The 6,969-nt window shown below is 29.7% G+C and overlaps 1 long non-coding RNA gene across 1 annotated transcript; it reads right to left on the minus strand.

Moving 5' to 3' along the window:
• Positions 1-3,095: 3,095 nt before the first annotated feature.
• Positions 3,096-6,751, minus strand: LOC137650634 (uncharacterized). The gene is made up of 3 exons (XR_011046015.1): positions 6,649-6,751; positions 3,658-3,768; positions 3,096-3,151 (listed from the first exon to the last, which is right to left on the minus strand). It is a non-coding gene; the product is annotated as an uncharacterized lncRNA (long non-coding RNA).
• Positions 6,752-6,969: the final 218 nt, after the last annotated feature.

A 6,969-nucleotide genomic window follows, 5' to 3' on the forward strand; every position in this document is an offset into this window, starting at 1 on the left:
ATATATATATATATGTGTGTGTGTGTGTGTGTGCGTATATAAACATACATACATAGGATATGCATGTGTAAGCGTATGTGCGTCTATGTTATGTATAGTTTAAGAACATTTATAGGCACATACTGTTTATATGTTTAGTTTTGTTTTGTATGAAGAATTCAGTACATTCTCTGAGCATTATTGCAAATCTCATTGCACAAATTAATATTTCCCTATATGATAAAATTTTCGATTGCGTCTCTATTTTGATACTAAAACAGTCGTCTAGTAATTTTGACTTCACGAATGCAGATGAAGAATACTCGTTGCGATTCGAAGGAGCTGCCATCTGTTGGCGAACTTAGACACTTCGTTCTTTGGACCAGTTCCTCATCGAGCAACTTTGGGTGGAATTTATTTGATGTGTCCCCACTAATGTTGAAGTGTAGTACTAAAATATAGCAATCAATGTATAGATAAATAAAGGAAAAAGAACTGATTTATCAATAGATATCTATATAGATAGGCTGATTGTTTAAAAAGTTTATATATTTTTATTTAAGTCTATGGGAAGGACTTTTTTCATTATGTTGTTAACCAATGAAATATTAAGTAAATAAATTGATAAATCTATAAATAGAACTATAATACGTAATTTACTAAATATATGATTAATCAAATTGACTAACTAGGCAAACTGCTTATGTATTTTACAATGTTGACCAAAAGATGAATATATCAGTAGTTAAATCTATTTACATCTGTGAGCCTTTATTTATATACCAAATCTTGTTTATTACTGATAACAGGTTTATACAGTTTTCTAATGTTATTTTATTTTTCTGTTTATTTTCCCTCCATATCCTTTGGAAATTTACCAAGCAAGTTCAAAGTATTTTTTGTTGGCTAAATACTGAAACCTTATTCAGACTAAAAAGATAAACAAAATCCATAAAATAATGATAATAACGATAATAATGATTATAAGAGCAATGACAATAATAATAACAATATACATGATGTATAGTATATAATGAAATGAATTTATGGAATCAGATGTGATGAATTTTCATTTATGAAAAATTAAAATGTATTATTGAATTGTGCATATCACTTATATCAGGTTTACGGATTCTTTTAAACCCAAGACATATTTTGAAAAAAATATGAAACCGGTATGCTTGATTATATAACACATTAAAGGAATATCATAATCTGATATGAAATATATATTAGATAAAGGAAACAAAATATTATACATTTCATTACATGATGCATAAATTGAATATTCTAAGGAGAGGTGACTTTTGAAGGAATTCTATATAATACATTAGATCCATGATATGTTAATGAGACTTTTGGGATTAATTATACAAATAAAAATATTCTAAGATATGATGAATGATGTCATTTAGTCCTATAATTTGTTAATGGATCTATATATGTAGTACAGCATAATAAATTATACATTTCCTAATCAACCATTCTGTACCTTTGTAATGGCACGTAATTCAGTTAAAGTTATATATATATATATATATATATATATATATATATATATATATATATATATATATATATATATATATACATATATATATATATGTATATATACATATATATATATATATATATATATATATATATATATATATATATATATATGTATATATATATCTATATATATACATATATATAAATATATATATATATATATATATATACATATATATGTATATATATACATATATATATGTATATATATACATACATATATATATATATATATATATATATATATATATATATATATATATGTGTGTGTATATATATGTATATATATAGATATATATATACATATATATATATATATATATATGTATATATATATATATACATATATATATATATATATATATATATATATATATATATATATGTATATATATACATATATATACATATATATATATATATATATATATATATATATATATATATATATACATATATATATATATATATATATATATATATATATATATATATATATATAACTTTAACTGAATTACGTGCCATTACAAAGGTACAGTATGGTAGATTAGGAAATGTATAATTTATTATGCTGTACTACATACTGGCCACACTTGTATGAAAATTTCAAATATATGTCATCTGGTACTTTAATCATATAAAGATTTATTGAAATGTTATATATAATTTAAAAATAAGGCCACATGACTAAAATGATATTTTGTCTTCATATAAAGTATATTAGACTAAGATAGCTAACATTTCAACTGGCAGTTACTTTTGTGTTAAGTTGAAAGAGTGATCGAAGTCCAATTGAATTACTTATATACTTACTTATAATAGCTGCCCCAAATTATAATATCTCTTTAAGTAGTAAGCCAACTTCTTCCCCTGTAATGTTCCTTTAGATCCTGAGAGAGGTAAATATCGTTTTCTGGAAATGATAAAAATCCGATGTAATTCTTATGGTTATAATATGAATAAGATGAAATGAGAATTTATAGGATTTTCTAATATTTATTATATGAATATACTTTGAGTAATTATCGTAAATTGAGCAACTGGTTGGAGAGCAAGTAAATTATTATGTAAGTTTAATTTCTAACGGGGACAGTGAAACTTGGAGTACTATTGAATATATCAATGAAAAGCTATGTTAAGAATAAACATAATTTGAAAGCAAATGTTCATTTGTTGAATGATGATAAGGTGCATATCTAATCAAATTGCGATAATGGGGGGCCAGGCAGTGACTACTGAAGAATCGGTATAACATAAATCATAGGTATTGCACACAAATCTATATTCATAGCGATACAACTTTAGGGAAGCGCAATAGCATTATCATTATTACTTGCTAAGCTACACCCATAGCTGGAAAAGCAGGATGATATAAGCCCAAGGGTTCCAATGAGGAAAAATACCCCAGTGATGAAAGGAAATAAGCAAATAAATAAAAACAGTAGAAGCAATGAGTAATTAAAACAAAACATATATATATATAAAAAATTATTTAGGGGAACTGATTCTACTATGGCGGTAAAATTCAGATTTTAGAAATCGATTTCACTTGTTAAACTTACTTGAAAGTTGACAGCCCATTTAGAGAGTCAAAGCTGTTTGAAAGGTAAATTGAGTTCTGGAACAAAGAAGAAAAAGAATTGTAAAAAAAAAAAGAAAGACGCATTCCTATCACTGATCAATCAGCTGGTGTCTCTTATCATAAAGTTTGAATATAAAGTTAACAGATTTTTTTTTTCCGCTTAGAGATTGATCATATTTTACTGTAATGTATTTTCAAAAATATTACTTTGATTTTAGCATGTGGATTCCTTTTCGGCAAAAGAGTTGAAGAAGAGGAAGTAAGAGGATAAACAGGACGAAGAGGGAGAAGCATTGAAGTCCATGATTGGAAGACACACCTCACACTAGGAAATTGTGATATCTCCATAAAAGGAGACTTAGTTAAAGAAATAAATGGTAAGGGTTTTAAAAATACATCAGATAAAGGAAAAATATCAGTTAAAACATAGAAGACAGCAAATTAAGTCTCTACATGATTAAAATCTACTAAATAAATAAATAAATTAATCATTAAATAAATTGATAAATAAATAAAACTAAGCTTAAGGAGTAGACACTTACATTCCTCTTCCTTAAAGGCTTCCTGAATCCTGTGAAATAACTTTGGGGTTCGGCAGAGGCTAAGACGCCAATCGTCAAGAGAGCAACCAGCATCATGGCCGTCGATTTCATCTGTAAAAAGTTATTATGAAAACATGATTTTCCTTCCATTGTCCCCGTCTAGGCCAGATGGGGAATATTAGCTTGCTCTTTATTGATTAACTGTTTCAGATACTATACTTGAAGGTATTTGATATCATTTCATGTATATATATATATATATATATATATATATATATATATATATATATATATATATATATATATATATATGTATATATATATATATATATATATATATATATATATATTTATCTATTTATTTATTTATTCATATATACATATATATATATATATATATATATATATATATATATATATATGTATATATATATGTATATATATATCATCAGCAGCCGTCACTAGACCACTGCAGAATAAAGAACTTAGACATGCCCTTCCACTTGCCTATATTTATAGTTTTTTTTTTATGCCAGTACAAACCAGCAAGCTTTCTTAGTTCGTCAACCCATCGTCCTCTCTTCCCTACCAGGGTTTCCCCGGCAATCTCTAGGGACCCATTCGGTTATTCTCAACGTTCATGTATTATCTGTCAATCCCATCACATCTTTCCGCCCTTGTCCACTTCTCTTTCTTACTTGTTGTTAGAACATCCTCCACTCCAGCTTGCTCTCACATCCATGCTGCTCCCCTTACATCTTTTCTTGTTATTCCCCTCATTATTGTTTCCACCCCTCTTTGAGTTGTAACTAGCTTATGTTCCAAGGCTCCAAGGCTCCGATGCACGAGCTAATATTGGTAAGATCATCTGATCAAATACTTTTCTTTTTAGAGAGAGTGGCATCCTATATTTCATAATTTCATCTTTTTAGTTTTTTTTTACCAAATGCTCTCCATCCCATGCTTATCCTTTTTTTTTTTAATTTCGGTGTCATGTCCTGGGGAAACACATACTATCGGTTTTAAGCACGTATATTCTTTAACAAATTTTAGAAGTTCGTCCATAATTCTTATTTGCTGTCCCTCTGTATTTTCATTGAACATTATCTTAGTTATACTTATATCAACTTTCAGTCCTACACTTCTGCTTTCTCCGTTCAAATTTTCAATTATTTTTTTAGAATTCCTCCCATCATTCACAAAAGAGAACTATGTCATCTCCTAAAAAACCCTCCAGGCAGGCTGCGAACAATTTAGGAGAGATGGGGTCTCCCTGTCCAACTCTCCTCTCAATCAGAACTTTCTCACTATCTTTATGGAGTTTCAGGACTGCTGTACTTATTTTATAGATATCAGCAAGTGCTCTAACATAAGATTTATCTATTCCTTATCTTTGAAGGGCTTTCATTACTGCTGAAGTTTTAACAGAATCCCAAGCATTCTCATGGTCTATAAAGGCCAGCATAGTGGTTTGTCATACTTTGTTGATTTTTGCATTACCTGGTTAATTATATGGATATGGCTATTTGTTGAATACCACCTTCTAAAGTCTGCCTGCTCACTTGGTTAACTCTGGCAGTCTTCCAAGTCGGCCTGATATAATCTTTGTGAAATTTTGTATATTACGGATAGTAAACTTTTTAGGAGATAATTTTCCGGCCTTATGTGTCTCACTTTCTTTTTTGAATTAGAATAATGATAAAGTTTTGCTGAGCTGAAGTTATAGAGCATTCTCGCAGACGTTTTGTGTAAAGGCAAAATAGTTTGCTATGATCGATTAGATTAAAGTCTCTCACCATCATAAATCTGCATGGCTAGCGCGGTTATAAAAATGGAAAAGCCCCAGATATGACATTGACATGTCTGAGGCCTTTGTCCTGCAGTGGACTAGAAACGGTTGCATTTGTTGTTGATGTTGCTCTTATATATATATATATAAATATATATATATATATATATATATATATATATATATATATATATATATATATATATATATATATATATATATATATATATATAAATTCCTTATAATAACAAAATTTGCCCTGATTAGTATTTTTTTTTTTTTCATTTTAGATATTGTATGATTTTGTAAGTATATAAGAAAGGTATAATTATGACTGTAAATTCGGGTTTTCCAACTTTTTTCATATCCTCTTTCATCAATTTGTTCTGCTACTTTCTATGAAAATATAATTTTGACCTTCCTTTCTATAATTCAATCTCTGAAACCAGCGCAAAATGAATATTTAAATATCACTATTATTATTATTATTGCTAAAGACCGGAAAAGTAAACACAAAAGACAGATTAGGAAATGTATAGCTCCTAACTCTGGAATATTTTCTTATCTTCCGATTTTCTTCATTTCTGATATTCTACCCTTCATAGAATACACATGGACTTTCCTATTTCATTCGTGTTTCCATAACGTCTGGCCAAGAGGAAGACATCATGACAGCCTATTTCTCTGATCGTTACATTTAAGATTAAAATGATATCATTTAAATATCTTTCCTTATTGATTTTCTCGAGAATCGAGAATTCGTCACATTCACTTTTATATTAAAGGTTTAATAGTCGCTCATGAATGGCAGAGGCAAGGGACAGTGACAATGCCGTAAAAACTGATCATACATTACATGATCAGCGCCCAGTCCCTCTCTCCACCCAAGCTTAGACCAGAGAGGGGAAGGCAATGGCTGCTGAGGATTCAACATATAGACCTACAGCTCCGCCAAAACCCCCAACATTAGCTCACAAGGAGGGTGAGGCTGCACACACTAAAGGCACTAACGAGTCTGAGCGGGACTCGAACCCCCGTCTGTCAAACACCAGGCAGAGACATTACCATTCTAAATTCATAATTTTATCATGAGGCGTGGCTATAAGGCACGACGGCTGAATAATCCACTGGCGTCAACTACAAACCTGTTCCCTTTCGCAATCAGATTTTCTAAGAAACTCCTGTTATCTTAAAATTCTCACCTTCATTTTGAGTTCTGTATATACGCCAGAAAGCTTGATAATCTTTAGACGGGAACTTCAGCAAAAACAACCGTAAACAACTTACTTAACCAAGGGAGTCTGACTACCAACTGACGGACGTGTTCTAATCCTTCCCTTTTTAAGTCCTTAGCTCGCCCGGGGCCATATGTCATGGCCCATGGACCCTTCCTCTCCTAAGGGCGTACCCCTCCCTTGCCAATATTTCATGGCTTTATTTACATCGCTACGGAGGAAGAAATAAAATATGGCATAATTCTGATTTCGTATTCGGCAGGAGACTTCATTATGCATGAATGCCTT

The sequence above is a fragment of the Palaemon carinicauda genome, chromosome 12, assembly GCF_036898095.1.
Source record: "Palaemon carinicauda isolate YSFRI2023 chromosome 12, ASM3689809v2, whole genome shotgun sequence".
Taxonomy (NCBI): Eukaryota; Metazoa; Arthropoda; class Malacostraca; order Decapoda; family Palaemonidae; genus Palaemon; species Palaemon carinicauda.